Below are 14,452 nucleotides of genomic sequence, written 5' to 3' on the forward strand. Positions count from 1 at the left end.
CCGTTCAAATCCCCAAATGTCTCATGGGTCAAAATTCCTAGCTGCAGGAGAAGTGTCTGCAGACAGGGGATGGAAGTGATTTTGGCTGTTTTTTCCTCCCACCCTTCATGCATGTCGCAAGGACCTGGCCCAAGCATGTTCTGCATCTCCCTGTCAAAAGCATCTACCAAATTCCTGGGTCATGGGGCTGCTGTCGCCCAAATGGGGCTGTGCCCTGCAGCAGCTGGGGACACACTGCGTGGTACTGCCTGAGCATGGCTGCAAGACCCTCGTGTTTGCATCTCTGCAAGTGAACTGGATGTCAAATACATTTCCCATCTGGTATCTATTAACATTGTGCGTGTGCATGTGTATGTGTGTGCATAAAATGCAGACACACTCTCTGATTTCCAATATAGAACAAAATACGAGTTTCAGATGATGTTTTAATTTTGTCTCTTTTGTTAACTGGAAAGATCCTTTATTTTAGAGTTGGTGCAAACTATTTCACTTAACATATTATCTGTAACAGATTGCATAAGCTTGACCGTTATCTGCGTTAGTCATCGCTTTAGACCATGGAATATAACTCACAGCGGTCTGGATTTAATGAATGTTTGAATTAACCTATACCTAATTTCTTGTGTTTTAAAACCTAAATCTCATTGAAAGCTGAGCTTTGTTTACTTCCCAAAATTGATCTGAGGGCCATTTGGAACACTTAGCRTATTCTAAAATGTGATTGTATCAACAATACACGTTCGAGTTTGTTTTAAAGTGAGTTTTTCTTCTATAGTTTACATAAATCATTTAAAAAAATCGTTCACTTTTTTGGATCATARTGTACTCACTTGGCTTTTAGACCCACATCGCACACGGGCCAATTTTTCAAACAGGATTCAAAAGCTATTTGTGGATTACTTTCTGTTTGCTACTTGTAATCTGCATTCCTGAGGTAAGCATGCTAAAATGACTGAGGATTTTCATCCAGCTAAGTGATTATACTAAATAGGGCAATTTTGGGTGCTCTTAGCTTCTGTGTTTAAAAACACAATGCAGAAGAAACCAGCACCACGTTTTCTGTTAAACCACAGAGGGCACTGTTTGTTCTTAATATAAAATGCCTGTATTACATAGATTCTTGCCACTCTTTATTAAGCAATTAACATAAGAGTTTAAAATTAGCCATTTTATTCTTYTGCTGTTTCTTCGATTTAAAAGTTAACTAGGCATTTCATAGTCATGAACACTCTCATATTCTTTCAGTGTTTGGTTGTGACTATTTTGTATTTTTTGGAACTTCCCTCCTTTCCCATTACTGCCTCATTACATTGCATAGAGACAGTTTCCTTTAGAGCTGGGTTTTTTGAGACTTAGTGCTTGCACTTAAGGCTTAATTGCCTCAAGATTTTTTCATGGTTAATTAGCACTCTATTTTTTAACTTGCTCTTTTGGGTTAAATTATTGAAGAAAGGGAGGCAAGACAGCACTGGCACTAACTGGAGCTGTTGGCCTTCCTTAAGATTTTGGTTCTGGACACATAAGTGACTGTGTGGTGTAAGAGCAAAAGCCAACAATTTACTTATCTATCTCTATTTATTTATCTATCAACAACTCTATTTATTTATCTATCAACAATTTATTTATCTCTTTGAAATATAGTGAACCCAGCAAATAGCTTTTTTTTTTTTTTTAATTACAATTTCTATTTTCTCCATAGAAAAATTCTCATTTCGGAAAAATTGTTCCAAGTCTCTACCTGACACAGAAAACACAAGAGCAAAATGTGCAATYTTTTTTAGAAGTGTTTGCATCCTTGAATTCTGTTAAATTCATTTTGTTTCCACCAAAAGCTGGGAAAGGAAAACAAACAAAAAAAMCCCCATGAGTTCCATGTATAACACAATGTATTTGTGGAATTGTACTGATGATTGTACACTGGAATTGCACTGATGTCAGGTGGCCCTCTGATCATTATGCAGAGCATCGTAAGTAGACAGCGTATTTTTTTTTTAAGCACAATTGTTTGAAATATGTAAATGGAAAGAAATACACCTGCTCATCARATGAACAACAGATTAGTGGCAGAATTCTTATTCATCTGCCCTGATGTTAACCATTGTTCAGGGAGGGGCATTTTTGAAGCTTCCAAAGTATTACTTACTTTACTGTTCAATCAAAGGTATAYGAGGCCTTGTATATGTAGCTCTTGCTTCTCACTAGCAGTAACCTCTATGGACATCACTGGTTAATTCAGTTTGTTGTTTGCTCTCAGGGTTGGATAATTTTCACTTTACCAACGTAGGTATGAGGCCAGTGCGCAGATGAGTGAGTTGCTCTGCAGTTCTTGATGCAACATCAAGCAGCATGAACCAWGAGCAATGGATTTTGTTTTGTCAGTGCAAAACAAGGACCTGGATGAGTTAGGGCAAAGATGACATTATTAGGTAGAGGCAAAAATAACATTATTAGGTCTCACTTGGAAAGGATTGTYCCTGGAAGATAGGATGGCCTGGATCTCCTAATGGGTTTGTTGTGACCTGTAAGTTATTCAAAGCTTCGAAGCCCATTGGTATGGCACCAAATTTTGTGTATTGTTTATTGGAGTGGTAGAATAAGTGTTTTTGTCACTGTTAATCACTCTGGTGAACAYCACTCCTTCCCTTCACACAATCATAACATAACTGAGGTGGTATGAAGTCTCACAAGCTCTCTAGCACAACCTCCTGCTTAAAGCAGGACCAGGTTGCATAGGGTTTTATCCAKTTGGGTCTTGAAWACCTTCAAGAATGGAGACTRCACAACCTCTCTGGACAACATGTTGCAATGTTTAATTATCTGCTAAGTGACATTTTTTTTTCTCCTAAGATCAAGGCTGAAGCTTTCTTGGTCTATTTTATGCCTGCCATCCATTGCCTTCCCTCAGCGCTCTGTTGTGAAGAGTCTGGCATCATCTTCTTCACAGCCTCCCTCAGGTAACGTCTCATTGCGAGTACAAGGAAGCTATGGAGGATTCTGTTGAAAGTTGTTCTCCATTGGGAAAGTCTCACCGGAAAGGTGTTGTTCTTAGGCCTGTACTTAAAAGGACATTTCATAAAGACAGTTACTGGAGCCTGTCCAGAGAAATATAAATCACACAGCTGGTGTCTAGGGTTTTTCCTTTAAAAAATGAGACTGCAAGTTGAAATTCCCCTGTGAGAGCAGTATGTGTAGCTGTTAGCAGGAGAAGAGGTGACCACATTAAAGGGCAGGGAATTATTTTAGGCTCTTTCTACCTCTTGCTGCTCTCATCGCTGTCCCAGAGAATTGTGGTGCCTCCTATCAGGCAGAGGCCAAGGAGTGACCTGGCCACTGAGGGCATTGCTCATGGTGCTGGTCCACTCAACAGGTTGGAGCAACACCTTCCGCTGCAGGAAAAAGGAGCACGTTCGGAGCTGCATGTCAAATATTCGACTTAATTTTTACTACATGGCTCTTAATGCTTCTCATACTCAAACACCTCCTTTGACGAATTTAGCAACTCATCCCTTGCTACAACACAAAGGAAGATTAATTATGGAAGCATTTTTTAAAAATATGTAGCAGGAAAGCCCTGGGCTCTTTTTAAAAAGAGCTGAATATGGGATCATTCATACTAGCACACGGCCAAACTCTTTGGTCTAACTGGAATGTTGCTTTCATTCAAGGCACAGCTAGGGACAATGACATTATCTGCAGGTAAGATTACATGTTTGTGTGTATATTTTAGGATTGAGTCTGCATTTACCACTGGATAGTTATAAAAATATTTGGAGAGTTCTAGAGAAGAATTTGATTTTTCAAAATAGTTTTCTTGTATTTCTTTGCCTGTCTGATTTTCAAAAACTGGAAACACAATCTGGGAAACAGGGCCACAAAGTCATTACAAAAGCTCTGCACAGCACAACTGTTGCTGTTTTTGGCTTTTCTTTCTCTTCCATATGCCAATTCATTCCTAGCCATGCTTATTGAGGGATCATAAGCATTTTCCATCTCATTTAATTTTTGAACCAAAGTTCAGTATTCTGTAGCACAAAATATTGTAAATGCTTTAATTTGCTAAGTTCAGGCATATCCTGAATATCTAAACATAAAGTTCCTTTGATTTCTTCCTTTTAAGTGACGTAGAGTGAATTTGTAGAAGAGAAAGCACTACTTAAGTTATCCCTAATGCATCTGTTTATGTTTCCAACTGGTGTACTTTATCACCAAGTCATTGGTTTATATTATAAAATGATGGTTGTGTAGAAAGTAGTTAGCAGAAACCACAGGCGTGACTTTGAAATAACACTAATGGCCAATTTTGATGAAATATATGAGACTTTGTGAAAATGATTTAATGAAGAAATGTATTTTCTTTACTTCCTATTAACAGTGAGTACACCAAAGCCTTTTAATCTCTATTACATAACTATGTGTATATACATATATACACAACAAAGAATTTATATATATACAACTGTATATATATATATATTCTATCTGGGATTCGTTTGAATTAGTGAGCACCATGTAATAACCAAGACACTTAAAAGCAAGTTTCATCAGGGAAGAACTAATTAACAGTATAAAGAGGAAAATATCCACATGCAGTGGTTTCAGATAGAAATACAGTTAGTTCTGTTAGGTAGTAAGTWAGGGAACTTTGTGAATCAGGGATTCTGTCTTTCTATACTCATAAAGTTTGCAGAACTGAAGCACCTTTTCCAGTAGCTGAGTTTGTGTATGCGAGAAATAACAAATAATAGTGACTGATACAATATGCCTGGAGGCCTGAACACCCTGACAATTTTAAGGCTAGGCTTTGCTCTGAAGGGATATCTTTGGCTTTATATGGAAGATGCAGCCAATCTTCAGTCATTTTCAGCACTGTACATTGGATAAGTTTTCTGGCATTTCACAAGTAAATGCTCTAACCGTTTTCTCAGCTAAAATTAGATATAATTGGATTCTAATTTAAAGATGTGGTCCTAAAAAATTTAACATTTATGCTTCTTAAACACTCTTGATTAAAAAAGACACTTCCCTATAGTTCAACTATATTGTATTGTGCAAGACTGATAGCTTGCACAGAATATATTTGAAGAAATAATTTATGGTTAAGTTTTTGTGCACTGTTATATTTAACTTGTTTTCTGAGAATTTTGCAAAACATTGACCCCTTTTCCCCCCCYYTTTTTTTTTTAATCCGAATTAAGATAACTTGCCTAATGTAGGGAGAAGGATGTCTGGGAAAATTTTCTAGCAACAGTTTTACAGCTTAATGCTGCACTAATTTCATAAAAAATTCTTTTTCCTTTTTTATTTTGGTATTTTAGGAAAAAAAAAAGCTAACATTCTCCCAGAATTTGGTATCAAGACTTGAAATTTGAACTTTTTGTTGTGATTGTGCTCTTCTCTATCTTCATAGCATAGAAGGTTCAGCTAAAACCTTCACAATGCATTTTTAACTCAACATTCCTTGATTTGCTCTGTCCCATAATTCATAAGCCAGGGGTGCAGAGGAGAGGGGAGTACGCCAGTGCTGGTCTGGGAGAACAGGGAAGGATGAGACAGGATAGGGTAGCATATACTTATTGAATAGCAGCAAACACAGAAAAATCAGTCCTCTTTTCTGTTGAGTTTTCTTTTTTGGTCTTACAGACTTGAATTAAATAATTGATCAAGGAACATTGTGAAGATAGTAAAGTGAAGTGCTCTGAAGAGATGTCAATATTAAGGTCACTTGGTCTTCATTTGCTCTCTTTTTTTCTTCTTCACACAAGCTGAAAATACTTTATCACATTATCCGTTTTCCACAGAACTGCTGCTTCCTTCTGYATACTCAATAAATATTTCTTAATTATTGAGCAGCTATTAATGCTGTTGTGTTGCTCACTGCTCATGGAGTGGGCCCTGTACCCAACTTACCGCATACCTGCTCCTATGTCAGGCAGATTATCTCTCTATATGTGTTCTCCAGGGCTGTAATGGGCATCACATTAATCTTTGCATGGTTAGAATGGTGTATTTTGTGACAGGAAGGGGATATTATCTAAATTTTAGAAGTGGTCAAGTAAAATTCAACAGGAATTGAAAACGACCACGATTATTTATTTTGGTTGCCCTTTCTGAGAAGTCTAAACTTTGCAGAGTTCGAAGAGAAAGTTCCCAGTGACTTGTATCAAGGAATGCTTAAGAAACAAGTGCCAAGATCTTCAGCTAGGCATTCAGAAAATGAAGGCTACAGAGTTAGTGACCACATGTGAGACATCTGGCCTAAAACAAGTACCCAAGGTCTCAGAAGCTTCAGCCATGAACTCCTCCATTCTTCTGCAGTTCTCTGTCTCACTCATTTTTCGGCTTCTGCAGGAAAGAGCAGCCATACTTATAACAAACTTCCTTTTTATGATTTGAATCTATTTCTAAAGCAGGTCTTTCCTGAGAATAGAATGGGACAGACATCTCGTGAAAAATACCCCTATCTAAGAAAAAATGGTAAAATATTTGTTAAGTATTTTGCAGACAAACTTAATTATGTTTCCTGACTATTCGAATGTTTCACGTTTGTAATTTATGTTTAGCCAGTTTCCACGGGTTTTGTGAGAAACAGTAGCTCTACCAATGTTACATTCTTAAAAAWTTTAAGAATACTCATTTCATTTGAAAAGAATGGCTCACATGAACACCCATGATGCAGAAATTGTTTCATTTGGGAATAACTGGCTGTTCAAATGCCTTATACATCCYGCCCAAAGAGTCAGCTCCTTTCATTCTTCCTTTTTGGGATATCTGAGAGAACAGAGAGGGAACCTTAGACTATTTTGGTGGGGAAAAGGAGTAAGCAGGGSACAAAGGATAAGCAATTTTAGAAAAACAGGTATTAATTCTGCTGCCCATGCAGCACTGTGCATGGAATGGCAGCTTAAACTACAAAATCCCTAGGGTCTTAGAGGTGATTCTGCTGTTCAAAGTCTTACACCTACAGGTAAAGTGTATATGGTATTTCTTGGAGGGGAGACTGGCCAAGAGTCTGTCTTACTTGTCCTATATGGTCCTACTGTGAGGATAGAATTGATGATGAAAATTTTAGCTGTTGGGATTTGGGACTCTCCATCCTCTCACACACTCCATAAACAATAATTAAGGCCAAAATAACGAGCATGCTCTAGGCACTTTACACCATTCAGACGCAGCCAATCTAATGCAAAAGCCATTTCATTTTTTTGGCCAGATCCGAAGTGTTGGGTTGCTTTAATGCACCAATGAATTTGCTCATACGAATGAGACTAACCAGAAAGGTTAAGTTTGAGATTTTTTAATAAATTTGTAATTATAAACTTATAATATAAATGTATATATTTATATTTATATAAACGTAAATACAAATTTATAATTTATAGTTAGGAGCCCTAACTCTGCCTTTTTGGACCATCGGGGGTGAAAARCACATAATGTGTCTTTAAAATAACCTTAATCAAATCTGGGACCCAGCCATTAAAATGCTTTCATCATAACTACACAGTTATTTTGTTATATTACATCTTATTATGTAGATTGCTTGAAGATCTTAATCATGTTTTCATGTTTTTAACTATGAAATTGCTGGTTGATGTTTTGCCTTTTTTCTCTTCATCTGATGAGGATTTTTGGTCTGAGAATCTAGCATAATCCTGCTTCTGCTCTCAAGGACAGAGTGGGAGGGACACAAGGCTCTTTAACGTGACCTCTAGGAAGGATGAAAGGATATCTTAGATCCTGTTATGGACCAGGAAATAAAAAGAAGCCAAGATGGATATTATATTTTCACATGATGATAAAAAGAAGCCTAGATGGATATTATATTTTCACATGGTGATGCACTAACAGGGTTTGCATATGTAGCATTTGGAGTATATCATCTGCTCAGCATGGCCTAATGGCAACCGGACTTTTGCTGTTTGGCTTCCTTGTGGGCAGGGATTTTGTCCTACACAGGGAAGCATTTGTTATCCATAACAACTTCATCACAGTGAAGATTCACAYGGAGGCCTTACAGGGACCTCCCCTCAGAAAGCTGCCCTTGGTGAAGTGAATTTTGAATATCTTCAGGGGAAAAAGATTCCTACTGAGAGAATCGCGTCTGTGAGAATACAATGCTCGCGTTCCCTGGGGTTTCTACGCTTGCATGAATAGGAAGGATTAAAGGTTCAGGCTTATAACCCATTTGTCATGAAACCCTTTAATGATGACAGAAACTGTAGAACAGCCTCATACAGAAGAGCTATAAAGAGCAGAGTGACAAGGATATAGTGAGGCAATGGTGCGTGGCCCTTATTTTAGAAGTATTCAAAGTGGGAGAATTGGAGGAGTTTATGACAGTAACAGAATATTTGGGTTCGATTTCCCTTCCTCCCACAACTGCAAAACCCGAGCAATAAATGCTGTGTCTTGAAAAGCCCAGAAGAGCATCTGGATGTACTCACCCTCCCTCTGTGCCCCCAGCACCCACTTCAAAATATAAGAATGTTAGTCCAAAGCCCTAAAAACCTCAAAAAMCATAATATGTAATGGGAAGAAAGAAAGAGAACCCTAACTCCCTGGCACTAGCAGGGGGTCGCTGGTGAGGCTGCCTTGCTAATGCAAGAATTGGACAGTATTGCCCTGGAAATTGCCTCCTCTTCCAGCCTCTGCCCATGACAGCAGCCCTGGCAACCTTGTGCCTAACCAGATCCTGGCTCAGCCCCCATCCCAAGATGGGCAGAGRCTGCAGGACTCCGTCAATGGCCTAGGATGTCTGCCTCTGTCTGCCTCTCTGTCTCATTTCAGATGGAAATGATTAGATTTTCCCTTCATGAAAAAGCATGGAGAAATTCCAAATGCGTATTTAGCATTTTAGATGGACCTAAATTTCAGAACTTCCCACAAAATTGAAATTAATGCTCTTTGTTTAGTAGCAATCTGACAGAACAGTCCTCTGAGGAGATGAAAAAGATATATGAAGCTTTATCTCCAGAGAAGAGAATGAGTGTGAGGGTCCAGGGCAACCAATCTGTAGAAAAAAACCCGAATTTCCTAAGCTGAACATCCATATTTTAGCCAATAAAAATACTCCCTCTGCATTTATTTTGCTGAGCAGTTGGAATTTTTCAGAGGGAAAACTATACCAACAAGATTTAGTTACCTGTCTTTAAAACAAGAGTGGCTGTGAGACTGAGGGAGGGAAGGGGCAGTGTACAAGCACACGAGCAGTTGTCCTCTGCCTAGTTTCCTAGTCAAGCTCATGTGAGCAAGGGCTGTTGCTGTCCATGTGTTGTGTGGTGTGTGGCAGGCTGCTGGAGATCAGGAATTTCTATGTGCTGGCTATTAGGCACAGCCTTTTCATCCAGTTTTTCCCTTGCAACCTAGCACAGCGTTACGTGCATCTACCCTGAAACTGCAGTCAAGCATCTCTTGGTGCCAGGTAGGGAGTGTGATTACATGCCGTGGCCAATTTTTGTGCAGGCAACTCTCATATGAGGAAAAAACCCACAGACTTCCTAGGAAGATTAAGCACAGTGGCTGAGCTGGAATTCATGGGTATTTATCCAACTATCCACAGCAAGGGGACTACAGAGCCATACCTTACTTATTCTCAGATAGCTTGAGGGGACTCAAAATATGACTCTGTAGGTATGGAAATAGGCCCATATTTGTGAAGAAATCCTGAGTAATTCATATGTATTTTGTAAATGTCTTTTAAAAATGGAATCCGAAGGAAGATCCTGAGCAGCAAGTATGAAATTTTCATTCACAGGGCTCCCCAGCAGGCTGTTTACTTCTGTAGGTTTTCCTGTTTATCTTAACAGATGTTTTGCTTCTGAAATCTCAGAGTAGGAAGTGTCTTCACTGACTTCATTAAGCTCGTCCAGTTTCAATGCTCCCCACTGCACTTTGCATTGCAATAGTTTGAAACCAGGAACTTCCATCTGGATGTGTCCCAGTGCAAACGGGATTTCCTGCTGTTAATACACTCCTTATATTTCCTTCTATAAACGCTGCTTTATTATATAAAGAAATCATGTTATTAATCTTCATCGTGTGTCTGGCCTGTTGATTCAGACATAGAAAACGAGGCCATTTTCAAACATTCGAGGTACTTAGGCCAGACGTGGCTGTAAAGTGGCGTGTGTCCACTTGGAGCGACTTAGCACCATTTACTTTTCAGAGAGGAAATACAGTTCAGAGCACAATATCCCAAGATATTTGACATCACTCGGCATCCCTATCTCTCTGGCTTACCATTAAGATATTATATCTGTTGCTTTGCTGATGCAAAGCACTGAAACAGGCATATTTGAAACTAGATTGTTACTTGTACAGTCACTTACTGGTCACGYTTTCCTAAGCAGGCTGTCAGTGTTCGCTGTGAGAATATGTTTTTTTAAACAGTTATTTGGGCTGATTTTAAGAGATTGGACTTGATGCATGTGCAAGGTTTACTGTGCAATGTAACTGATGCTGCTGTGCAGTCCTCACAAGTTTTACTTTCTTACAGTCACAGTCAATTAAAGCTGACCTGGCAAGGGACCAGAAAGCCTTTGGGAGGATTAGTGGTTATTAGTGTCATTGCCTCTTCTACTGTAAAAACAGTGGCGATGTTATGAATGGCCAGTGAGGCATCATCCATGTGGGAATGTAGCTGGGAGAGGCACCATGAGCTGCTATGCGGTTCCTGCAGGAGCACCTGGATCCTGGTGGAGCCTCATGTTGCTCCTGGCCTTCATTCCCCCATTTGCAAGCGAGTGCCCATGTGCATTAGCCATGCTCCTGAGCCGTGCAGCTGCCTGCCACTCATTAAAATGATTTGTGAAATAAATGCCATCAATAGGGCAGGAGTCAGACCTGCAAACAGTTAATTGTCAATGCTCTGCAGATTTGCACTATTTCTTTTGAGATGTCTGCCGGCTAATATCACCTGATAGCAGTCTGTTCAGTTGATGAGTCTGTCATTGTGTTATTGGCCCACTGGAGTGGTTTCTGTGTCGCTAAGCTTGCATACCTTGATTCAGGATAGCTTTTGCAATCTGCAGTCATCTTGAGACATTCAAGCTATAATACAATGAACATTTGACCATCACCCTGACAAGAGAGTCACTTAAAGTAGAAAATCAAAATGTGTTGGTTTCACGTGCTGTTGAGACTCATGGCAAACTACTTTTTAAATCACTGTAGGGCTCCTACGAGTCCTGTCCAGGACAAGGGTCACACATGGCAGACGAGACTGAGATGAGACTTTCTTGCTCAGAAGAGCCTGAGCCAGTGCCTGTTTGTGGAAACTTGCCCAAATCACGCGTGTAACATCTGTGTTTAGGACACCTCAGCTACCTCATGTTTTAATAGTGATTGCAAACGAGCTGTGCTCTGAAAGGGATACCTAATACTCAAAAGTTAATCCAGGATGAACAATTAGAAGAAATAGAGAATGTGTCAGAGATAGGAAGAATTCATGCCAGATTTTGTGCTAGCTTACATTTTGAATCATTCAAATCCAAATCATTTTGTAAATGTAAGTTTTTGCACATTTTGTACATTTTGCAAAGTAGTCTTTGGAATATTGTTTTTTTCTGTTTATCAGATTCAAATAAATTAAAATAGATCAATTTCAAATTCAAATAGATATTAATAGTAATAGATCTCCATATTTTCAGCAACGTTTAGTCTTTTTGCTGTTCAGTGAAACAAAAGATGCTTTATAGCTGAGGACAGTGAAAGCCTAGAAAAAAAACATGGAATTGGAACAGAAAGTTATATATATGCACATATAGATAAATAAACATATAAACAAGTAAAAGGGATACATATTTCAGAAAAATAATTGCAAAAATATTGCAAAATAATATTATCGGGAATTGCATTTGAATTGTACCCTTTTAAAAAGAGTCCTAACTGAAGCAGATAACCAATTTGTCATGTAGGAAGCCTGCTCAGGTTACCCCCTTGATGTTTTGGGCTGCAGGGACTCTCCTGCAGGACTTTGTTGCTCACCCTGGCTGCAGCCACGGGGCTGTGGATGAATAGGACGGAGGGGCAGGAGGGCGAATGTGAGAGCTCTGTGTTTTTAGACAGTTCTTTTGCTTCTAGAAAAGTTAATTAGGAAGTGAAACCTTGAGCAGTTGACAGTGCACATTGTTGGCTGCTAGTGCTCTGTGACAAATACCACTGAAAGGTACTTCACTTTCTTTTGTAAACAGAAAGGTAAGGAATTTGCACAAAAATGTATTGGTGAAGATCTGTTTTTCATCATGGACTAACCACATAGTAAACAACAGAAATAACTTGTTTTAATAAAGTATGGTGTTGAAACATTTATCAGCAAGCTCTTTCTCTCCATTTCAAAGGCATGTTTAGGTAAGAGGAACTGTTGCCTCGAAGAAACCCAATCTGATTTTTTTTTTATAACATTTTCTTCAGGTCAAGGTCAGGAAACTTAAGGAAAAGTTTGACTTTTGGGCCATCATACAATTACGCCCAAGTTGATTAATACAGTATGCTGAAGTAGTCAGCTAAGAATTTCTTACTACCTTAAATATATCCTAAATAGTAGTTACTCCCCTAAAATTATCCTAGTAGTTACATTATAAAAAGCATGACTTCATTTTTATTGTCATTTTTTGCATGCAGCCATGCAGAATTATGAGGCAAGTGCAATAATCCATGTATTTTAATTTCTCTATATAACAATAAAAAGATTAACATACCTTTTTCTTATGGGCTAAGTTCCCTTGAGTGGCACCAATACGAGTCTCTGGAGAATTAATAAACTCGACCTGGGGACTTCAGAGTTAAAGCCTATTAAAATAGCTGTATGTAGTAGTTCAATTGAATCAGACTTTAGTGGTGTACTTGTGAAACCAAATGGAGAGCAGTGAGGAGGTTGCTTAAGTCCACACTAAATGACTATTTCAGAATAAAGGTTTTTGTATTTTGTTCTAGCATGCACCTCTGATGCAGGTGGAGCAGCTTTACACAACTTTCCTCTCACAGATCCTGATGGCAAGACAGAGTGACACAGGAAAATACTAATTCACAGAACCACGGAAGGGACCTCTTGAGGTTGGAGGGACATCTGGAGATCATTTAATTCAACCTCCTTGCTCAAAATGGGTAACAGTAACTACCTTTAAAAACTTTGGCCTGCAAGCACAGTAGTTATTGCTATCCATGAGAAAATATCTCTTAGTTCAAATATAAAGTTTATGCACTGCAATTACATAAATGCCTAGTACACAAATACATCATTAAAGTGTTATTTTCAGTTTTTTTTTTCATATTTTCAGAAGAACCATATGGCAAAAAACAAAGAGGTTTAAGGTGTATGGGCTCAATGATGCCCTGGCCCTATTGAACTGTGAGTTCAGAACTGATCTGCGGGTCCATGAGAAGGATCCCACTCTTATCAACGTAGTGAGTTCATTTGTCAATTTTTGAGTGGGGAGGAATGTTTATTCAGCTGACACAGTTTCTGGGAAAGGGACTCAAAGGGGAAAACGGCAGTGTGACTGTCTTCCTCTTTATCGTCCATGGAGGTGGTATGTCCATATATGCACACACACAGTGTGGGAAGGTCCAGGGAGAGATGGCTAGCTAGGAGAGAGGCGGACGTAGGAAAAGTAAGTATTTTACTGCCTGTGGGATTATTACCCCATTTCTCTTTATCTGTGACACTTTTCATCCGTATGCCGCCTACCAATCCTTAATTAAAGCAACATTTTTCACTTGCGCAGCTGATTAAGCCCCAAGGGCCACAAACGTTCAGTGGGTATTTGCAAATTTGAACAATAGGTGTGGAGTATGTGGTGCTGAGTTACACCAGGGTATATATTAACAGCAGTGTTGTCCTGTGGAAAGGCAGGGAAGGGTCGGGAGCAAACCAGATGGGTAAGCCCTAAATTCAGCATCAGGCCACGTGTGGAGAGCAGGGGCTGCCATCCAYGCTGCTGAGCGCTTTTCCCATCACAACATCGGCCCTTCCTGCTGCATCCCGAGCCCTGCGAGGGGATCAGTGGCCTCCGGCCGCATCTCCTTCTGGAAATTGCTCTGACCTTTATTTTCACTCGCAGGCCTCACTGCTTCCCTGTCCCCAAAGCGGAGTGTGGTTACACTGTTCTGCTTCAGCTGGCATGTTTAGTTTGAAAACAGAAGAAATGAGAACCGCTCAGCTTTCTAGAAATAACTTTTCTCCTCTTTTTTATCACCTGCAGAATGCCTGGAGAGTTTCAAACTAATAACAAGATTATGTAAGAGAATAGGAAATAAAAACATACATGTATTTTATTTCTGCAGAAACACCCCTGTTGCATTTGCTCCACCAACACAGTAAATGAGCCTGTTGTGTACTTTGGCACTACCAAGCATTTCAGAAATGTCTTTCTGGTAAACACCAATACCATATCTATCCTTCTAAACCTCACGCCTCAGGAATGTATATATTGTACAAGTGTAACAAAAAAGTCAG

Source organism: Nothoprocta perdicaria, unplaced genomic scaffold (genome assembly GCF_003342845.1).
Source record: "Nothoprocta perdicaria isolate Ctin4 unplaced genomic scaffold, notPer1 scaffold_64, whole genome shotgun sequence".
Taxonomy (NCBI): domain Eukaryota; kingdom Metazoa; phylum Chordata; class Aves; order Tinamiformes; family Tinamidae; genus Nothoprocta; species Nothoprocta perdicaria.